We start from the raw sequence: 23,948 nt of genomic DNA on the forward strand, positions 1-23,948 counted from the left end.
CTTAATTTTGTTTAAAAAAACTCTTAGGAATTTTTTTTTAATTGGGGTGGTATTGCATTGAATTCTTATATTGTATATCAAAATATGTTCATATTACTCACTTTGTAGAAACCTTAAAATGAAAACTTTTTTTATTTTTTAATTTATATTTTCCTTTAAAAATCTCATTTACTGACTGCATTAGATGCAGGCCTCTCTATTGAGACAAAGTAATTACAAATAAACTTAGCCCAGCAACAAAGTTATATTTTCATCTGCTCTCTATCATTATCAGAGGTTATAAGGCATTACTGGTAGGTCAAGTAATTTTTTGCCTAGCTGTGTGCTGCAAAGAGCAACATAGAAACTCAACAAGCAATTTTCAGCCAAGCTGAAAGATGTGTAGCAAAGTTTGGGAAGGGTATATAACATAGGTTCCATGAATCAAAGAGCCAGTTTTACAAGGTTGTCAAGCAGAAGACTATGTGTCTCAGAAACGTAAGCAATTCCTCACAGAGTACATTGATTCAGAGAACCAAAGGGCAAAAGGGAACTCCAGTTTTCATTAAATCTGAACATCGGTATCCTATAGGCTGCTAGGCATGCCATAGGGTGTTCCTAGAAATAAGGCGGTGCTTAAAAAAGTTTAAAGTCTGAACACTTTAAAAAGATAACACAGTTAGTAATATATTTTTAGCTTTGAATAAATAAGAATCCATCAATTGGAACTAATTTCTTTTACTTTGTAAATTTTCCATATAAACTAAACACTGTGAACACTTATCTCCATGCCAAATCAGCAGGGAAAACCAAAGGATTAAATATCTTATCAGTTTGAAAAACTGATTATGCAATTAACTGTGTGTTAATGGCATTCCTACACAAAAAGTCAGTTTTGTTTTGGTTTATATTTTTTCCTGATGAAATCTCTCCATGCTCTAGAAAGAAGAATTTTGTAACACAGGAGAGAAAGCTTCGGTGCTACTGTCAACTCGGATGAAAGAGAATAAGGGATTTCACCTTCAAAGCCAAGAGAGAAATGAATAGGGAGTGATAGCAAGGATAAATGAGGAGCCAATGCAGTCATACAAACACTCGTCCTAAGAGGCCTGACAGAAGCTATTAGGATTCACCCCACAGTTCTCATTTTCACATTTGCAGGGTGAGTGAGCAACAAAGACTATCGATGCAGCCTCTGAGCATGGGCTTCACCAGCAGCACATTGTGTGTTACAGATTACCATTTTGATGGCCCTGATGTGAATTCCAGTAAAATATATCACAAAGAATAACTCAGGGGTTGTGTGCATGTATGTGCTTCTTGTCCGTTTATTATTCCCATATATTCCCAGTCTGCTGTCAGGGATATCCCACAACAATAAATAATTGTCAAATTAGATCATTTGATATTACCTCTCCTCAATTTTATATAACAATCCTACATCGATACTGCTAGAGAATGTATGCAGATATGCATTTTGCAGTCCAGCTTTCAGCATTCAGACATGCTAAATCAGCAGAGAACCTCACCCTTTGCTCTTAATAAATATTCTAGTTGGTTATCTTGGCCTTCTTATGGGATGAGGGTCTTAAGTAGTAACTGTCTTACTTGGCAAGATAGGAATCCAGACAGATGAGGCAAAACTCCAAGGACTTAAGTTATCAAGATCTCAACCCCAACGACAACTCAAGTTTTGGGGTTTTTTTTGAGAGATTAATGCAATTCATACACTAGTGAGAGATTCTCTTGAAGTGCTTTAACCCTGGACTTAAATTGCACCAGAGAAGGTTCAGATTAGATATTAGGGAAAAAAAAATCACTAAAAGAGTGGAAATCATGCCTTGAGTTTTGGCTTTTATATTTTTCAGATTCTGTGCTGCTTTGGTGTGTAGCTCTGAACTTCATATAGGGTGTTGGTGAGTTCTCTTCCCAGGGTGGGTAGACAAAACAATCCTTTTCCTGTCCAAGGACAGTTGTTGAAAGCTCCAGCCCAGAGAGTGTGGGCAGCAGTGAATTGAAGAGAGAAAAACAGGTAGGATGGAACTTCATAGCCTGGAGCTGTGATTGGGCAGATGGTTGCAGTCTGCCAGTAGACCAAAGCTTATGGAAGTGTGAGACCTTGTGACTAATTGTCCATTTTGTGACCATTTTGGGTTCATCCTGGGTGTAGCCCTGGCTGGGCTCCTGTACCGCCAAAGGTGTATCCATTGAGGCCTTTTAATGAGCACCTACTTTATTATTTAGCTCTGTTCTAGATCAGCCTTCTGCATGCAAGCAATCAGGCACGTTTGGCATTGGAATAAGTTGTCCAGGGAGGTGGTGGAGTCACCTCTGGAAGTGTTCAAGAGGTATCTGGATGTGGCACCTGGGGATATGGTCATACCTGACAGCACTTTTAGACTATGGTATCAGACGACAAACAGATCCCAATTTCTGCCCTCAGGAAAATGCAATAGGAATAGTTTGCTTTCACTGAGCTTTTATCTTCGTTGTTGCCCTCAATTCTTTACTGTTGTCAGTAGCCCTGTTTAATTAGATGTCTAAATGCAGTTCCACCCCATTTTTCAAACAGTGTCAGATATTTCCCCTGTGGGAAGAATGAGAAACAAAATGTAAACCACATGAGTTAAGAAAAATTTAATAGTTAAAACCAAATATACTACTAATAAATATATGACTAATAATATAATATGGTCATTATTATTGCAAATTATTATCATTGCTATTGCTATTATTATTATTATTATTTAAAAGGAGAGAGGAATAAAACCCAACAGAAAGAAGTGAGAGACAATAAAATTGCTCATCACCTGCTGACTGAAGTCCTGTCTGGATATGAACAATGAATGGTCCCTTCTGGCAAGCTTTCCCCAGTTCATATATAGGGCATGATGTTCTTCCTTAGCTTTCAGAAGACCCCAGCTTATTCAAAAAAACCCCAATTCTGAAAACTAGAGCTGCAAGTGCACCCACAGGCTCTGTCTGTCCCTCCCCTGAGGGGTCTGGCTACAGATGCTCGGGACAGCTCTCTGACAACTTATTTGAGTGTCATGGCATCATACATCTTGCAAAGAGCTGGGGCAGAAAGAGCTGAGAGATAGACAGGGTTTTGATGTGTTCTACTCATAACATCCTTGTTGTGAAGCTACAGAGATGTGTACTGATTAGTGAAAAACAGATCATCATACTGAAAACGTAGAGGTCCACAGGAAAAAGTCCAGATGGACATGTGTTACAAAACGTTCCTCAATAGACACTGGAGGGATGATGCCATTTAAAGGCAACATGAGTGTCAGGGTGATGGACCAAAATGTCCCCTCAGCAAGCTGAAGTAATATGACAGGAAACACTCAGATGTACAACTGGACCTACAAAATTTTCATGAGGGCCAGAAAAAGGAAATTCAATGTTTTGTGCCTGAGGTATTAAGAACTGTGCTTCAGTATAAGCTAGGAACAGCATGGATAAAAATTAGCCCTGTAGATAAGGACCCGGGGTTCCCTTGGGACAGCGTGTTATCACTGAGCCAAGCACGATAAGAGATAACTGCACATCAGTACTGGGCTGCAAGGATGAAGCCAGAATACTGAGGAAAATTACTGCCCTCCCTTCTCAGCATTCAGCACCCACATCTTTCATTGCTCATATGATCAAGATCAAGTTGTTTTAATTATTCTTCTTCATTTAATAGGGAAGATAGTATTCCTGAGAGGTAAAGAATTTTTTACCATCTAGTTCTCTTCAAATAAGAGACCTGATTGTTTGCAAGAGCGCTATGAATATTCTGATAACTTCAGTCCAACACTGTAAAAGGAAACTAAATTTTTAAATTTAATTTTGTAGCTATACAGCTCAGCAGCAGCAGTTAATTGGTTTGATTGACCAGGAAGTCTAATGTTTGTCTGAACATTAATGAGCAACACAACAGAATCCTGTAAGCACTTTCTGTACTGGCAAAACATGCCTGATTGCTTGCATGCAGAAAAGCAGCTATTTTGAGAAATTTATCAGCAACAAAGTGTAAATGCAATTTAGAAGTGTACAAAATAGGATTTTACAGTTAAAACTTCCACAGGTAACTCCTTCAATTAAGAGGCAGGTCTTGAATCTTAATGGAGGACAATGAGCAGTTTTTTAATTTGAGTATTAATGAATATTTTTAATTTACAGTAAAATTCAAGCAATTCAGCAGAGTTGGTGCCAACATTGAGTACTTGAACAGATTAATCATGAAATACAATTTATTTCTGGTTGTTGTTGTTAATTTCAACTTCTTTCCCTTCTACAGCAATATGTAAATAGCAGCAAAAAAAACCCTGAAAGTGTTAACAGATATAGTTAGAAGTTACATGATATTTCTTTCAATCTATTTATTCAGCATCATGCACTTAAAATAGCCAAGTTTTGATTGGCAGTCTCAGAACTAGTTCACACCCTAGTAGGCAGCAAATGCATGATGAATGAGCTTTAAGAACTCTAAATAAACAGCTGCCAAAGTCAAAATAAACAGGAGAAATGACCTAAATCCAACAAGGAACTAGCAAAACTATGTATCTCTTGTTACCATCCTACTTCTATAATCAATTTGATAGATGAGAAATGTTCAAAAGTTATTGCAGTGGCAGCTTTAGAGGAAAATTTAGAACTAAGAATAACTTTATGACTACAAGTTGCAGAAATAACCTTAATGAGATGATCACTCAGGAAGGAACAGGGCAAGAAATCAAACAACAAGTTGTGTGGTTTTATGAGCCTTTACTATCGAAAATTAACTTACATTTCTTAACACTGTAATGGCAACTGTATGAAGTAGCAAACACCCTTAATCAAAAAGCGACATCACTGCACAGTTAATAAACATACAGGCATTATCTGTCATATTTTTTTTAAACATTTAGATAATTATTCAAATACATTCATTTGTTTCATGTCTTGTCACCATTCAGAAATGCATATGGCATTTCCCAGTTCCCAAGGAAATCAGCAGAAAATGCATTCTTTCACTCTGTGATTTTCTAATTACAATAGTAGCTTTTAATAACATAACCAAAAATTTGAAGATGAAAAATATCTTATGTACAGGATAAGTGTCTAATAGATATGAGAGACAATGCTGTAAATGTTCGCCGACTTAAAGTCTCAAACTGAAAATGATCAATTTAATGTTTTTGTAGCAATGATTAATTTCTTCTGTTTAAAAAGGAATGAATTAAGGAAGAACCCAAAAAGGAACAAAGAAAAGTGCACACTACATATACTTAGTCATAACTACAATATTGAATTCAATTTATCTTTAAAAATTATCAGTAGACTACTAAGAACAGCCATATCCACGTTGCTGTTATGAAGTGTTTGAGATGCTGTTCATTTACTCTTCATGGTATCTTGATTCCACAGAATACATGCAGTGTCATGAATGAGTCCCTGCTAAAATGTCAAAGGCAAAAAGCTTCAAGCACTTTGCATGATCCAATAGATGAGGGCATCCTACTCAAGATCAAGTCTGCCAGCACATAGATATGTTTGAAAGACAGTATGGTGGAATACCTAACTTTTCCATCTTTCACCCATGACTAAATTCTTCACAAGCTGTTCAGCTTAATTTAACCCAATGCACTCAAAATCTTCAAAATAACAAAAAAGAACACAATTAAGAGTAGAGATGAGAATTTATTATTAGACCCAGACCTCATGGCATAGGATTGTGTCCAGCTGGTTCTTCAATATCTTCAGTGAAGAAGACTCCACAACCTCTCTGAGAATCTGTCCCAGCACAGTACACACATAGTAAAGTTCTTCTTCATATTTAGGTGGAGCTTCTTGTGATTCAGGCTCATTGCCCCATCCTATTGTGGAGCATCACCAAGCACAGCCTGACTTCATCTTCTTGACACCCTCCCTTCAGATCCTGCTAGACACCAGGTCCCCTCTCAATTATCTCTTCTCCACACTGGACCAGCCAGTTCACTCAGAGAGATAAGAGAGATGCTCCAGTCCCTCAATCAACTTTGTTGCTCTCTGCTGGATCTACTCCAGGAGCTTCATGTCTCTCTTCTACTAAGAAGCCCAGAAATACACACAGCACTCCAGATGTGGCCTTACCAGGGCCAAGTAGAGGGGTAGGATCACCTCCTTGCTGGCAGTGTTCTTTCCAATGTCCCCCAGGATCACATTGGCCTTCTTGGTCACAAGGACACTGCTGGCTCATGAATACTTGTCCACCGGGACTCTCAGGTCCTTCTATGCAGAGTTACATTGCAGGAGGTTGTCACGAGGCTGTATTGTACTAACCATGAGGTTAACCCTTCCCAGGTTCAGGACTCTGCATCTGCCTTTGATTAATTTTAGGCAGTTCTTTTTTGCTCATCTTCCAACCTGCTGAGATCCTTCTGAAGGGCTGCACAGCACTCTGGGGTATGGGCCACTCTTCACAGCTTTGTAGTGTCACTGAACTGTAGTCTCATCCTGTGGCCACAGGAGCTGACGTGTGCCAGCCAGCTGCTCCTGGAGTGGCCCGAGGAGACCACGGATTCCGCCACTCCCAGATTCTTCTCAAGAACCCCAGGTAGTGGTTCCGTCTGCGGCATGGGTGGCACAGGCGAGAGCAGGACTATGAAGTACTAAGGCAAAGGAGGGAGAGAGCGGACACTCATATAGGTGCCAAGGCGCTTTAGTGCCCCAGGAGGGATCAGTGTCGGTGTCAGGGAAAGACTGTTGGGGAGGCACTGATAAAGGGGATGGGCGTGACAGGAGGAGACACGAGGGAACCAATAAACGAAGCCCAGGGGAGGAGTGAGGGACACAACTGAACCAATAAGGATTGCATAGGGGAGGGAAAAGGCTCAGGAGGCAAATCATGTCCTAAATAAGGGATAACTGACATAGAAATTTCTCGAAATAAAGAGGGAGGGGGGTGGTTACAATGATGGACAGAGAAACTGGGCAGCACCAGGAGAGAGGAGATAAACTTATAAGGACATAAAGGGCAGGACTTTCCTCATAAAGGAACGGTCACCTTGACAGACAGGTCACTGTTGGGAAAACAAGGGACAAACAACGCAGGGATAAACCATTGAGGGGGAGGAACATGGGGGGAACCGAGGGTCAAACCATAATCTCAATTTATAAAAAATAACCAACTTTACAACAAAACCTGTATAAATCACACAATGCTACACTGAACCTGTTGAGGAGGCATCTTCACCTTCATCCAGGTCATTGATCAACAAGTTAAACAATGCTGGGCCCAGTTTTGAACCTTGAGGAATGCCATTAGTGACCTCTAACTAGACCCTGTGTGATTATGACTCTCTGGGATATTCCTCAATCCACCTCACTCTCCACTCCTCTAACCCCCACTTGCTGAGTTTTTCAAGGATGCTATGAGAGGCAGTGTCAAAAGTGATATAATAATAATACTTCTATGCTGAAATTTAAGGGGGCATTTGAATCGTACACTCTGCTCTGGTACATGTCTCAGAAGGTTGGACAGAATTAGAAAGATTTAGAACAGATCCTTCTCTGGCATGTTTTTTCTTCATCACCTGTGTCATATCAGGCTTTTGAAAAATTGCTTCCAAGACACCAGATTTTACCCAGCTAAGGAAAGGGAACTTTGTGTCCAAAACACAGTTTTAGTATAAAATAATAAAGATAGAGACTAGACTTTGAAATAATCAAGTTCTCTTACCTTAAACTCTTCTGTTTGTAGGTATATATAGATCACGCTATCCTAAGGGAGTGCTTGCTTGCCAGCCAAATTATTACTAGTTTTTCAAGATTATTTTCCCATCCAATAGAAAAATGTAGCAAAAAATGAATCCTGAGTGGCAGTTTTCAGTGCAAAGAAAACATGAAGCTGTGGTATTACTTGCCTAATACAATTTGAAAGTCTTATCAAAACAACAATTTTCTATCATATCTTATTAGTCTTGCACTATGTTAAGATAGCTGGTATTCTTTAATATGATTTGATAGTCAGTAATGGGACAAGACTTTTCTTTTACCATAACAAACATCAGTGCAAGCAATGGTGATATGACATGATGTAAAATTCTTAATAATAAATTCAACAGCCTTTTACCTAACTGAAGACATTTTTGGAACAACTAAACCTTTAGTTTTCCAAGATCACATTTATATATTTCTCAAAGGCAAAAAGAAAAATTATTTGCAGAGAGAAACCTGTCTTCCCCCTTCTGATTACCTTTGAAACCAATTTGATAACATCAGTCTTCTTCTTTTTAAGGATTTTTTTTTAGAGGAAAGGTGTGAGTAAAAATATTGATCAAACTGACAATTGTGCAATGGATTTTCTATTCTTGGCAATGCAAATACTATTTAGACGTATGTACAAATAGGAACATCTTAAAGATAAATTAACTCTATGCTGGAGGAATTATTAGTGGTATTCTTCAGCCTCAAGTGGAGCCTGAATTTTTCACTGTACAATTCTATAATATTTGGTTTTGTTTGGCTGTTAAATTCTAGAACAAACATTAGAAAAAAGAAAACAAAAAAGCAAGCATCTAACCACAAAAAATAATTCTTTACAGCAGAATTTTTGCTCTAATTGTATAATTTCTTACCACTGTTTTCTTGTTATTATTACTCAACTGCCAAAATTTAAGAGCTATATTGGAATAGAATTCTCTAATGCATTCCAATTATTACACTTACATTATTAAAAAAGAGAGTGTTGCACAGCAATCTTGATTAAACTTTTCCTTACCTTTGAGCATTTGCTTTGGCAGCCTTATGAGAATTTCTCTAAATAAGGCTACTTTTGTGTGTGTATAATGTATAATTAATGATAAATTTTCTCTCAGTATAAGAACATTTGATGGAGTGTATATATCTTAGTAACACTGCAGAAAGAAGTGAATACTTTACATTTTATTTTCATTTCTTTTGATTCCAGAAGAAATAATTTTATCATTTAGTACTTGTAATAGCAATTTGTATAGGCTTTTCTTAGAGAACTGTGAGCCCATTTTACTGGTTAATCAGCACCTTGTTCACAGGATTTGAGGCTGTATTTTTACTTTCAGAACCAGTCATTAATTTTCTTAAATTATTACTAATTTAATGATTGTGATCCCTTATTTGGCTCACAAGTACCATGAGCTGATTAGAGAATTCACAACAGCATTACTAATTTGACTATCACCTAAATTAAGTCAGTATCAAGCACCACCCACTTCCAAGAAGGCAGACAAGGATAGAAAGAAGATATTTTAACTTCACCTACATAGGGGAAAAGGAAAATTGTATATAACAGAAAAAAGTTGGTAGAAATATTACAATGAAACAGGTTAAATAAACCACAAGAGAACTACCTGCATCTTGATATTCTTTGAATATTTGCATTATTTTTACCTGTATGGTTATGTACAACAGCATTTTCCTGAAGCAAACATACATGGAAAATATAACTAGAAATTTGAATGAACTAAGCAATTTTCAAACAATTTCAGGAATCCTACTGATGCCTGACACGAAATACTTAGTATCTGAAGCCTCGGGTTTAGAAATGAAATTGTTCTGAACCATCCAGTATTGGATCTAGCTCAGGCTTATGCAGGGTAAGAAACTCACAAGGAATCAGCACCACAGCTATAAGCCTCATGATTATTTGATCCATCAAAGAGTACTCAGAAGACAATTTATTGAACTGCAGCTGCTGAGGAGCAATTGGTTGGGTTATTCTTGCTGAAATAACCGTTAGAGTAGGAAACAAAGAGAGGAGAAATGAGACTACTTCTGGAAGGGAAGGCAGTATGAGGAAAGACAAACTAAAGCAAAAAAGGAGGAAAGAAGATCAGAGAAAGAGAAGAAAAGTTGTATCCACTTTAAAAAACTTGAATAAACAGTGTGCTTTCAAGTTGCTTTTGAAGAACAGTACCTAAAGTAACAGCTAGACATCTAGTGTCTCAGACACAAGGTGCTGCTGTAATCCTAACCCATAAATCGTTTTCAAAATCCCACTAGGCACTCATCTTCATCTTTAGCTGCCTACAAATCTTTAACACAGCAGTTTCAGCCTCTTTTAATTGCTCCACTGAGTTTCCTACCTCACAACCATGGAGACTGAATAAATGTATGTAGGTTTTGAAACAGTCTGATACCTTGGTAATGAGGTAAGAAGGAGCACAGCAATATCACAAATGGACAGACTAAAGATAGCTTTATTAACAGCTCAAATGAAGGTTCCTGCTTTAGACCACTAGTGTCTTTAATCTCTCAGTGCTGTCAGAAATACCAAAGCCCTTTTGATCGTCTAGAGTATTCTTAAGTGTAGTTATTGCCTAATTAATACTGATGAAGAAAAGCTGAATTTGAAACAGAAGGTTTTGTGTGAAGGATATAGCCCAAAGGAATTAGCTCTTCGGGAATTATCTGATAAAAGATTTATCTTATTTAGCTTCTAAATGTTTCCTGAAGGGTTTAATTGTACTCTACTCTTATATAAAACATACTAAAATATATTTTCCCTCCAAAAATACAGTTTTGACATTAATTATATTGAAGAAAAAAAAGCAAAATGGCTTTCAAAAGTCTCTGACCAATTTTATTAATAGTGAAAAATGCTGTAGAACAGGAACACAAAACCAGCAGGTCACAAAAAAGGTTGAAAAGTATGATTTAGCTCAAATAAAATTTGAAGCATCTTAAAAGCCAGCCACAGCAACAGGAAATGTGGTAGGTGAAATGTGAAATCTGAGAGAAATTAAACCATCTACTCTTCCTAGACATGAGCTCCCACACTTGATCCCCACCAGAATGTTGAACTTGTGGCAAATAGGGGTGTTTGGAGGAAAGAAGTAAAAGCAAAAGAATAGCAAGGAGGATGGTAGATTCACTCAAATAACCTTGCAGGTGGGAATGCCAAGGTCTGGAAAACAACAGTGAGGAAACTCGTATATTATGCCTACTGCTGTTTCTCCTCTGTTTTGATAAGTAGAATTTCTGCAAAGAGATAATGTAAGTGTTTTGGGAGACTTGGAGGCACTCTGGTGGAAAAGCTTGAGCTCCCTGTTTTGGGAGAGAGAAGATCAAAGCTCAGGGGTCATAACAAGCACTGAGATCTCAGCATGGCAGCAAACTCCATGCACACAGACCTGTGATAAATTGGTGCAAACATCAGGCCTGCTGCCTGCTAGCACTGAGTAAGCCAGGTGTTGATTTGGGATCCTCTGGCTAGCAAGGTAATTAGCTAAGCTAATTTACTCTTTGCATTTCAACTGTGGTTTTGTGGTTGTTCCGGCTGCCTGTTTGTGTCAATTCACACACCAAGGTATCCTTGGTTGCAGGCAGAGTGTGCCTCTTTACCTGAACCTGAAAACCAAATCTGGTGCAGATTTGTCCCTCAGTCTTTCCCAAAGAAAACCAGAGTAGAGTGAGGGTTTCCAGGTTCCCTGGAAACCCAGGTTTCATAGACTCTGAAATCTCCTGAAGAGAGGCTTAGTACTGAGCTGGTGGGAAGTCTGCTGCCCTCCCAAGAGTAAAACAAGTTTCTTTCCTGCAGTAGATGGAGATATGGGAAGACACTGGATCCCAACAGCTCTATCCTACCTTCTGAGAGTCTTTTCAAGACACCTATCTACAGTATAACCTTGGTGTGGGTCTTATATGATGATGGGTACCTTGTGTCCTTCAAAATGACCTGGGGTCTTCATTATTACCTTGCAAGAACTACTTAGATTTTTATCTTTTGTTGATGCTACTGTCACTATTTCAATTCTTTCTTTGTGTCTCTCCCTTCTATATACCTTTCCTTCACTCTGATTTTCAAAAGCCAACTTCCACTGAAAGACTAAGCATAAAGACCTGCCCTCAAAACCATGAAGAATTACTGGAAACCCTGGGAATCTAAACTTTGACTAATTCTGAAGGATCATTTAAAGAACAACAATAAAATGGAAAACTGGAATAATTATTAATGATCAAGAATTTTGTAAAGATCACAACACAGGAAGCACAACAATTGACCTAAAGAAAAAGCTCTACAAAATTGAACTCAGAATACTATAACAAGTCAAAACCTACTACTTCAAAATAGTAAGCAAAACAAGGGCTTTGCAAATGTAAAGATATCTATAAGCATATAAAAAAGTATATCAAAACATATTTATTAAAAAAGTGAAGGATAGGATTCTGCCAAGGTTAGGATTCGGCCTAGGGTTAGAGTTTTTAAAACCACAAAGCCCAGGGCTCCAGGCAAACTGCAGCTGCAAAAGGCATGCCAAGGGGAGCACAGAAATCACACAACACAGCTTCCTCCACAGCTTTTACCCTTGAACCAGACTTAACCGAAGGCAGCTTTATGGCGTTGCCTAGGGTTAGGGTTCTGCCTAGGGTTAGGGTTTTTAAAACCACAAAGCCCAGGGCTCCAGGCATTCTGCAGCTACAAAAGGGATGCCAAGGGGAACGCAGAACTGCCACAACATGGCTCTTGCAACAGCTTTTACCCTTGAACCAGACTTAAGCAAAGGCAGCTTTTACTGCTCCGCCTAGGGTTAGGGTTATGCCTAGGGTTAGGGTTTTTTAAATCAGAAAGCCCTGAGCTCCAGTCACACTGCAGCTGCGAAAGGCATCACAAGGGGAGCATAAAACTGCCACAACATGGCTGCCTCCACAGCTTTTTCCTTAGGACCATTCCTCACCCCAGGCTGATTTACTAGCCTAGGTTTAGGGTTGGGGTTAAGCCTAGGGTTAGGGTTTTTCAAACAAGAAAGCGCTGAGCTCCAGACACACCGCAGCTGCCAAAGGCATGCCAAGGGGAGGGCAAATCTGCCACAACACAGCTGCCTCCACAACTTTTTTCATTGGGACCATCCCTAAACGTAGGCTGATTTACCTGCTTAGGGTTAGGGCTAGGGTTTTTTAAACCAGGAAGTCACGAGCTCCAGGCACATGGCAGCTGAGAAAGGCATCCCAAGGGGAGCACACAACTGCCACAACATGGCTGTCTCCACAGCTTTTTCTTTGGGACCATCCCTAACCCTTGTCTGATTTACCTTCCTAGAGATAGGTTTAGGGTTACTACTAGGGTTAAGGTTTTTAAAGCAGAAAGCCCCAACATCCAGACACACTGCAGCTGCAAAAGACATTCCAAGGGCAGTAAAAACTGCCACAACATGGCTGCCCCCACAGCTTTTTCCTTGGCACAATCGCTAAACCTAAGCTGATTTACTTGCCTACGGTTAGGGTTCCGCCTACGGATAGGGTTTTTAAGACCACAAAGCCCAGGGCTCCAGGCATATTGCAGCTGCAAAGGGCATGCCAAGGGGAACACAGAACTGCCACAACATGGCTTCCCCCATATCTTTCTCACTTAAACTAGACTTTGCTGTGGTCAGCTTTTACCGCTCTGCCTAGGCTTAGGGTTCAGCCTAGGCTTAGGGTTTTTAAAACTACAAAGCCCAGGGCTCCAGGCATACTGCAGCTGTGAAAGGCATGCCACTGGGAACACAGAACTGCCACAACATGGATTCCTCCACATCATTCTCACTTAAACTAGACTTAGACACGGTCAGCTTTTACTGCTCTCTCAAGGGTACGGTTCAGCCTAGGGTTCAGATTTTTTAAACCAGAAAGCCACAAGCTCCAGGCACACGGCAGCTGCAAAAGGCATCCCAAGGGGAGTGCAAAAGTGCCACAACATGGCTGTCTCCACAGCTTTTTCCTTGGGACCATCCCTAACCCTAGGCTGATTTACCTGCCTAGTGTTAGGGCTTTAAACCATAAAGCCCATGGCTCCAGGCATATTGCAGCTGCAAAGGCATGCCAAGGGGAACACAGAACTCCCACAACATGGCTTCCTCCACAACATTCTCACTTAAACCAGATTTAGCTGCCTAGGGTTAGGGTTCAGCCTAGGATTACGGTTTTAAAACCACAAAGCCCAGGGCTCCTGGCACACTGCAGCTGCAAAAGGCATGCCAAGGGGAACACAGAATTCCCACAACACGGCTCTTGCAACAGCTTTTATCCTTGAACCACACTTAAGCAAAGGCAGATTTTACTGCTCTGCCTAGGGTTAGGGTTCAGCCTAGGGTTATAGTTTTAAATACCACTAATCCCAGGGACCCAGGTACACTGCCGGTACACAAAGTGTGCCAAGAGTAATGTAGAACTGTTGTCACTATTGTGCAAGAGTTCTATTGTCATTACATTGCAAGGGTTCCTTTTTGCTAGAGTTTTGTTCCTCCTTGATGTTTCTTGCAGGGAGTTCCTCTAGGCACTCACTCTTCTTTTTCCTTGTAGGAGCCAACTGACTACAGTTGCCCTCAACCAACCAATCTACTCTTTTATTACGCTTTCCTTATTGGCTACAGGTGTGGCCTGTTAACATCAGGCCTGCTCCTAATCCTTAGTATTTGGCTCAGCTGCAATTCTTTAGGGAGAAAGATTACTTTCTATACTACCTTTATTTACTTATGTTCTATGCCTGTGATAGAACTGCCACCACATGGCTCCCTCCCCAACTTTCTGCTTGGCACCAGCCTTACCCCCAAGCACATTTTAATCCCTCACCTTGGGTTAGGGTTCTTCCTAGGCTTAGCATATTGAAAACTACAAAGCCCAGTGCTCCAGGCACACTCTAGGTGCCATTGGCATTCCAAGGATAACAGAGAACTGCCACATCATGGCTTCTTCCACAGTTTTTTCCTTTGAATCACCCTTATACCAAGGCTGCTTTTATTGCTCTACGTAGAGTTAGGGTTCTGACTAGGGTTAGGGTTGCAAAAACCAGAAATCCCTGAGGTCCAGGCATAGTGTAGGTGCAAATGGCATGCCAAGGGGAGCACAGAACTGCCCCAACAAGGCTCTCTCCCCACCTTTCTGCTCAGCACCACCTTCACTCTAATGGACTTTTGACTCCTTCACACATCCTTAGCTTTTGGCAATGGGTTATGTTTACACCTTGGTTTGGGTTTCAAAAACCACAAAGCCGAGAGACCCAGATACGCTGCAGCTACAAAAAGCGTGCCAAGTATAATACAGTACTACGGCAACATGGCTTCCTCTCCACCTTTCTGCCTGGCCTCAGCTTCACCACATGCACCTTTTACTCCCTCACCTAATGTTAGGTATCCACCTAGGTTGTTTTATACATAGGTTTTGGGTTCCAAAAATCACAGAATCTCAAGCCCCAGATACACTGCAAGTACAAAAAGTTTGCCAAGAGAAATACAGAACAACCACAACATGGTTCCCTCCCTACCTAAATGACTTAAGGTTTTCATTTTCTCCCTTTCATGTCCACTATTAGACTTTTTTTGTTTGCTTGTTTTTCTGTCCTGATTATTCTGGGCAATGGATTGTATGCAGCACTCGGCCATTTTTTCCAGGCCTAATGTCCTGCTTAAATGAGTCTCTGCATAGATATACATTTTAAGTATGACACTTACAGGTTCCTCCTCTAAGATATTCTTCATGTAGTTATTTTCCTCCTCGGGGGAAAAATAACTTTTTTCATTTAAGTTTTTAAAAACATATATCTGGATTACTTCATTACAGACATCTCTGTCATGAACACAATTTTAAGCAAATATTTTTGTGGATATAGATACTTGGACTAAAATTTAGTGCTTCTTAGGTCCACCCATATCAACATTTCAGGTGAAACCCATGATGGTAAGATTGTAACTTATATCATTAATAAGAAATCAGTCACTGCTGTTAATCTCAAGTCATGGATTTCATAATTCCTGGAGATATCAATTTTGTCCTCCCTATGTAACTGTCCCCTGTGTTCCACAGAATACAGAGTACTGTTCTGAAATATTTCTGTGTTTTAGATTGTCTCTCTATAGTCAAAAAAATTTTAAAAAAGATTCTGTGTTGTGTTTGTGTGTTTTACTTTTACACTGGTAAAAGTGCATTGTTCAGCTTCTGTATTAGTTTGACTAGAATTCAGCTGGGAATAATGTTGAGAAATTAATAACAGAAATTTTCTCTATTTAGTCTCTGGAATTCTTCTATTCTCTGTCTAATTTGCCCCACTAATCCAATGCTGTACTACATAGACTATTTTCTGATCTCATAAATATCACAAATCATGGCCCCTTCGTTTCATCACAGAAATATGTTTAAGAGGTGCTGGGACAGAAATTATTTCTGAATTTATCAATCACCTTCTCCTTTTGAAATTGCTTTTCATTTCTCATTCTTACTCTTCCTTTCCCCTTTAAATAATTTCCCTTTGCTATTTATATCATTCCATGATTTTAAATTGCTATAACATGTCCTTTCACCAGTCATCATTTAGACAGATTTGACAAACTTTGGGACTCATCTCTTGATGACCTCAAATTATTAAGTTGTTTTTCCTACTTGGTTAGTAACTTTGTCTCTCAAAGAATTGTATGTGCTCTCAGAGGAAATTCCTTGAGGAGTTGTCTTCATGACTTTATCATGGTAGCTTCCAAAAAAGAATATGTACTCATAAGGAAAAACGTTCTAGTTTTGTAAGGTATGAGTCACAAATGTGAAACATTGAGGAAATTATTTACAAATTTAGTCATTAAAAAAAAAAAAATTACTTAGGATAAATCAATTAGTTATCTACCTAAGTTTCTTCCAAGAGAATTAAGTTAGTAACACAGCTTTTACTTTTTCCTCTTTTTTCCTGAAAATGTTTGAATGTTAAGTGGTAGAAACTGAAACGACCTATGCTTTCACAGACAAATGTCAAGGTTTTAGAAATATTTCACTTCTAAAATGATGAACTCCTTTTCTTTTATGGTCAGATAATTTTTCCATATCAGAATAGACCATATCACTTTTGTGTCTATGGTGCTACTGTAGAAACACAAGAATATTACTGCTCAATTTATGCCAAGCTCCCCATATTACCATAATATCACTGGTTTTATTTATTGCATACTTAGATAATCTTCAAGTTGTTTCTGTTTCTCCTTAGTTTTCATAACAGTATGTCTAGCCTGAACAGAAGTGGCTGTTACCACAGACTTCAGATGCATTTGAAAATTTAAATTCTAAATAATTGCTTAAGAGCATTGTTGTCATCCTCAGTGCTTTTCAGCATTTGATTCCCCAAACTCAAAATTTTAATTTCAAAGATATAACTTTCTGAAGTACATTTGCTCTCACAGTGTTATGATTTAACCCCAGCCAGCAACTAAACTTCAAACAGACTCTCCACTCACTCTGTAGTGGTGAGATGCAGACAGAGGAAGAAGAGCAGAAGTGGGAAAATTTATGGATTGAGATAATGATAATTTAATAGTGACTTTAAAGCAGAAGTCATACCCACAAGTAAAGCAAAACCAGGAATTCACTTGAGACTTTCAACTGGCAGGCAGGAGTTCAGCCATCCCCAGGAAAGATGGGTCCTATCACGCAGAATGTTGATTTGGGAAGACATTGCTCCAAGCATCCCCCTCTTCCTCTTTGCAGTTTTATGTGCTGTGCATGATGTCATCAGGTGTTGGCTATCTCTGGAGTCAGTTGGGACCAGCCGTCCCAGGTGTGTCCCCTCCCAGCTCCTTGTGCACCCCCTGCCTGGTCGCTGGTGGGGTGGAGTGAGAGGCACAGAAAACCTTGGTTCCAAGTAAGCCCTGCTCAGAAACAGGCAAAAAAACCCATTCCTGTCTTATCAACACTGTTTGCAGCACAAATTCAAAACAGCTGTACTAGCTTCTGTGAAGACCATTCTAGAGGAAACCAGCACACACAAGTAGGCAAGGGCTATCAGTTTCTGCATTATAAAAAAACTTCAGTTTATCTGCTCCTTTATTAAGCTTAACCTTTTCAAAGGTGTTGTCATTATATTGCAAGAGTTCTGTTGTCATCATATTGCAAAGGTTCCATAGTGCTAGAGTTTCATACCTCCTTGATGTTTCTTGTAGGCATCTCCTCTAAGCACTGACTCTTCCTTATCCTCACAGCAGCCAACTGACTCCAGTTCCCCTCAACCACCCAATCCACTCTTTTATAGCACTCTTCCTATTGGCTACAGCTGTGGCCTGTTAAAGTCAGGCCTGCTCCTAATCTTTAATAATTAACCCAGCTGCAACTCTTTAGGGGATAAGATTACTTTCTATACTACTTTTCTTTACTTATATTCTATCCCCCTACACAAAGGGATAATTATTCTCCCATTTTTCAACTGTTAATTTTGCATTATATCTGTTCTGTTGTAGATGAAAAATTATCTGACTTTCATTTCTTTCACATCAATTAAGTTATTTGTTTTCTGTATTGTCTTTCCATCTCCTTTTTCTTCCCATTCTCACATTGTGGATTCAATATTTACAGTCAGTTTTACTACTACTTTCCCCCCCCCGTGATAGATTTCTTTGCATGCAGATCTGAAAGAATATGATATGTTTCAGCAGGTTAAATATACATACTTTGACTTTCAGAATTCCTTTGCATGCTTCTGGGAAGGACTCAGGGTCATGCCGTGTAACCATTGTGTTAAACTGTAATTGATCAGGGCAGAATGTTATACTAATGTTGTATTTTTTATGTTACCTATGTTATAAATTATACTACATATTGGACCAAATAGTCTCACCACTTTTCTTCTGTCCATACTGGTTTTCAATTATAATGATTGTAAGTTCCCATCAATTCCAACAAGATTTTAATTTTTTTTATCTCCTTGAGTTAAACAGGCTAGACAATAGTTATGTTACTACTTTTAGATGACTGTTAGAATAAGTTAAGACCAGTTCAGGCTGTGGAAACCTCAGACATGTGATAAGACCCTCAGCAGTGAGTTCAACAGAAACTCTGTGGCCTTTATTAGTAATGACAAAAGCTTATTTACTGGTCCAAATGCTCCTAACAAAGGCCCTGGTACAGAACTAGAAATACCTTAGTGTTGGCAAAAGATTTTATATACCTACTTCTCAACCTGCGTCTGAAAATTTAGCTTTATAAACACAACAAAAGTAGTCATGAATTTGAATGAGAAGTTCTAGAAAAAAATCTATTAACTAAATACCTTTATTATCTTTACATACCTATATTAACTAAATATCTTTGCTTTTTACAAATATTAGAATTGGCCATTCTGTTGCAGTTTTGGTATTAAGAAGTAATAATTCACTAGAATCTAGAAGTGGATGTAGTGTCAAGATAAATTACTTTTATTTTAGCCCTATTGTGGGCATTTCTCAGAAAAGCCAATATTAGTTAAAAGTCTGCAGTCCCACTGAGCAGGGTAGTGGGTGGATTTAAGAGAGAATGCGTGTGGAAAAGCAGAAGAGGTGAATCCCTGGGGGCAACATGGCTGGGAAGACTAATTTTTGTACAGGATCTATGGTATTCAGTGACATTTTACAATATACATTACATAAAAATTACTACTTCAGCTAGTGAACCAACTAGCTAAAAGAAATTGCCAATATATATTTTGAAATCTGTTAAACGTGACTTAGCTATTTGGTCACTACAGCAAAGATTTAGTTTTGCACATTGCCTTCTTCTATCAAAATTAATTGTTTTGCTTTTTAATGACAAAATCTATGGACAAAGACCAGTTTATAAGCCAACAGCAGCTAAACAATCTTCCCTATTATATTTCAAATAAGAATTCCAGAAACCAAAAATTAGATCCCTAAAACTATCTCATATTTAAGTGATCTGATTTATAAAAATACTCCATCAACCCTCAGAGATCAGTAAAGTTCAAAGAACTAAGAGAACTATGTTAACTAAGAACAGGATTCTGCCTTTTCATATGTAACTTAGTTTAATTGTACTCCCTGCAGCAAATACAAATTTTCATTTTTCCATGCTGTATACTGGAAATATTTTGTGATCTTACATCCAGCAGTGCCAGTGGCTGCCATTCTAATGGTGTTCTTCATCTCACCTCAAAGTGTGAGATTGGTTTGGTTTGGTTTCTAATATGGCTGCCATAATCTTTTTGCTTGCTTGTGTGTAAGTGCCATCTTTCCTTTCATTTGCATGGATCTACCAGATGTAATAAATCAGCTCAGACATTTTAGAATATAATGAAGAACACTAGATTAATTATGAGAAAACTTTCTTGTTGTCTATTGCCAAGTTTTGGTCAATAGGATTGATGCTAAGAAGAGTAACATTGCTGCAGGGAGTTTTCAAGGCTAAAACACCCTCTTTCACATTCATTAAGGTTCCGAGTTGTTTTTCCCTTTTCCTTCATGATAATTATATCTATATACCACAGAAACCCTTTTTGGAGTGTGTTTGCACTCCCTGATTGGATTCAAATGAAAAGCTGCCTTTCTCTGTGGGCTGATTTCTTTTTCTCGTCTAATCAGAAGCATGGCCTGAATCCTAAATACAAGTTAGGGACTTAATGAATGAACGTTGAGAATATTAATTTAATGCTTGAAACTACAGCAAATAGAGTGAATGTTTTATTTAGGTCTTGCTTCATGAAATCTCCTTTTAGCAGCATTAGAATTTAAGGTTTAAAATGAGAACGTGTTGAAAAACAACATTTATTCCTCAATGAGAGGAAATTAGTAAAGACTTATAAAAATGAGGAGGTGAATTAAGGAGGGGAAACAAGAAAGGTAGCTGTAATTAAACTGAGATTTTAAAATTAATGATCTCTCACATTGTAAGTAATTTTTACTTACAACAGTAAAATCAAAGGCACAAGAATATGTATTACTGTTGATTTTTCAGGCAAAATTCATTACTCAAGTGCATCTGAGTTCATGTTTGTTAAACAGTCAACTTATACCTGCAGTCTTAGTTTCTGGTGAAAATTTGGTTTCCTCTTAGGGCACTGAATTACCTGAAAAAAATGGTGCTTTTGAGCACCTGAAGGAAATTCCATGTGTTCCTCTAGCCTGAGTGAAAAACTTGAGTGAATACTCCCTCTAAGGCTCTCAAAACCTTTAATTGGGCTAAGGGGTTTAAATGGTCATATTGATAACTGAGATACTAAGGAGCAGTGGTTTTCTCAACACCTAGGAGAAAAGGTTTAATCTCCAGAGAGTTTCTTTCCCAACAGGAAATTTCCTATGCTGACATTCAACACCGAGTCTGTAAGCACAGGTCTTTTACTCAAAAGTTAATTTACTGCCCTTCTCACTGCAGCATTTTTGTTTCATTTCTTTAATGGGACTCCAAAGAAAAGCTTTAGTTTACCTAAGTAAACAAAGTTTGAAATATTTTGATATAGCTCCCTTATCATTCTGCCCATTGTTTTAAACATTGTCTAGGAGCTTCCTTAGCCTTTTCGTTTTTTCAATTTTAAAGAGCAGGGTAAGAAAAAAATTTCTTTTAAGGTGGTAGAATAAAAATCACAAATAAGAGAAGAAATGTGGTGCATCAGGACTTGGCTACTACCATCTTTAGAGTCTGAGCAGACACGAATGGGATTATCTGCTAGAGATTAGACAGAAGTTTTATGAATGCTCTTCATTAAGCATCCTCAGCAATTAAACCTGTTTTTTCTCTTGGACAACTTCATGGTCACCATACAAGCACCTCTATTTTCTCTTTTTTTTCAAGTATTGGTATTTTAGGTTTTCTGCTTTGTTTTTATTTGTTGTTTGTTCTTTTTCTTTTTTTTTTCCTTAAGAAAAATTATCATAATGTTGCACATAGTAGAGAGATGAGATGCTTTCTTTGTACCTAGTCAAGGCACAGGGACCAAGGAAAGTCTACGTGGAAAAATTTCAAAAAGTTGAACTATATGAATGTTTACCCTTTGAAAAGTTTAGAAAGGAAATAAGTTTATTACTACAGAACTGAAATACATTTGTTGGTTAGTGGGTGTTAGCATGGACTGAAATTGCAATTCTTTTCTACAGAGAAACCTCAGTCCCCTGTGTTCCATTTAATTAATGATGATCCATCTTTGCTTTTGAAGAATAGGCAGGATTTTTCTTTTTCTTTAATGGCTTTACTTTTGAATTTCATTCTATGGGCAATAGGAAAAAAAATTAAAACCCATAAAATTCTCAACAATTTTTCAAATATATGAAAACATAAGCATTCCTCCAGCTATGCCCTTGAAGTCTCATTGTGGAGTTTTACCCTTGAGTGGATTAATTAAACTCATTGAGTTAGATTTCTATTGAAGTTTTTTCATACATTTCTGTCTTCTCTCCAATAAAATTGTCCCATCCCTCTGTACACATTTAAAAACCATCTAAACCCATCATGCTGTTTTCTGTGACAAAGATTCCTTTCACCTTCTAACCAAATCAGGCAACTATTTCAAAATACACTGAATGTTGCCCTTCAACTTGGGTCCATATATTTATAGGACTTACTGCAGGTGGGCACTTTAAATACAACTATGACTCAATTTGTTTTACCTCTGTCCATCTGCATTTAATCTGTCCCCCTGCCTTGAGCCATCAGATATATCCCCTTCATGTATATCTCCTTCTTTCAGGCAACACCAATTTTTTTCTCCTTTTTTAAAGCTTTTTTTTCTCATTCTACTTCTCTAAGAAGAGCTCTTTGTTTTTTGTATCCTCACTAAAAAATAATATACACTCTCTAAAGTCAATGGGCCCTCCAAAATTGTTTCATATTACACAAAATTAAAAATAATTTTTTATTACAATTGATTTAAATTGGAACACAATTCATGGTTATGCAAGTTAGGAAAATTAAAATAAAGGATGAGTTAACAAAAGCTAATATGGCCCTTTTGAAAAGTGTTATGACTTGAGGTATCCACAGGCTCTTCTATAAAACAGCTTTTGAGAAAACTAACCATAAAACTATCAGTGTTTACAAGATTTTTATTATACAAACCTAATGGTTCCCATGGTTTTAATGCACTGCAAAATAGTCTTTCCTCTTCCTTATGAACACAAAGCACATCTCCCTAAAGGGACTTCTCTTCCTACAAGCTATCAATGCAATCAAAACTAGTGATGCATTTTATTACATTACTGCCTCTTGAAGAAACATGTTTTTATTGTAATATTTCATAAAGATTTCCTGCAGGTAATGTAAAAAATAACTATCTAATAAAATTTAGTAGTGTGTTCTTGCAAACCCGATTAAAAATGTATAGTAGGCTAGGAAATATATATATACTTTAAACTTAGCACTAAAAATTAATGTCTTAGTCTCTACTAGTGAGCTTCTACCATCCTTATTTTACCATGTGTCTCTCACATTTTCATTAGAAAAATATGTGCATGAATTTCTTGATGAAAGTCATTAAAAAGCTTCAAAGTCTAAAATAAGCTCAGCAAGTCTGCTGTAAAATGCATATATAAATTACATGGACCTATATCTGTGCATATAAACACTGTATTAATTTAAAAATACATTAATGTATAATTTACAACATTAGAAAATTTGGTGATGAAAATCACTATTAAAAGAGATAAAACTTTCTAAAACATAGAAGGTAATTTTTAATAATTAAAAAAATGGGAATGTTAAAACAGGTTTATTTCAGCCTACTAAGATTTATCTCCCTTTGTGGTACCTAATCACAATAGGAATAAAAGATTACTCCAGAAGACAATTAAGAACAGGAAACCAGTGCATCTGATGTTATGTATACACTGACAAATAGCAACACTATTTGGTCCTACAAGTACAAGTCGATTTGTGCAGCAAAACAATTGCTGAGGACCTGGTATTCACAGTATGAAAATTTATACAGTTTTTTATTTTACAGCATCTCTAGCCTAGCCTTGAGTTTAATTGTCTCTTGGTGGTTGGAGGGTATTAAACACAACTCTGCAGTTCATCTTTCAATTTAGTTTAATCTGAAACACATCCAGTCTGCATGTTCTCAGGGTGCTTCACAAACTCCTACAAGGGGGGAAAATTAGAACATTCATTTCAAAAGCACCCTCTTAATTATTCTGAAAACATTGATGTAGATGCATTCTGAATTTCTTAGAAGTGGAATTTTGGCTAAAGAACTGGATTAATAACATCCAGTTATTAATGTAGATAGTCTGTAAGTCTGTTGGGTTTTCATGGCAAAGATTTGGTAGTAGTGGGAC

This window comes from Agelaius tricolor, unplaced genomic scaffold (assembly GCF_023055355.1).
Source record: "Agelaius tricolor isolate 1412-34295 unplaced genomic scaffold, bAgeTri1.0.p SCAF_7, whole genome shotgun sequence".
NCBI lineage: Eukaryota > Metazoa > Chordata > Aves > Passeriformes > Icteridae > Agelaius > Agelaius tricolor.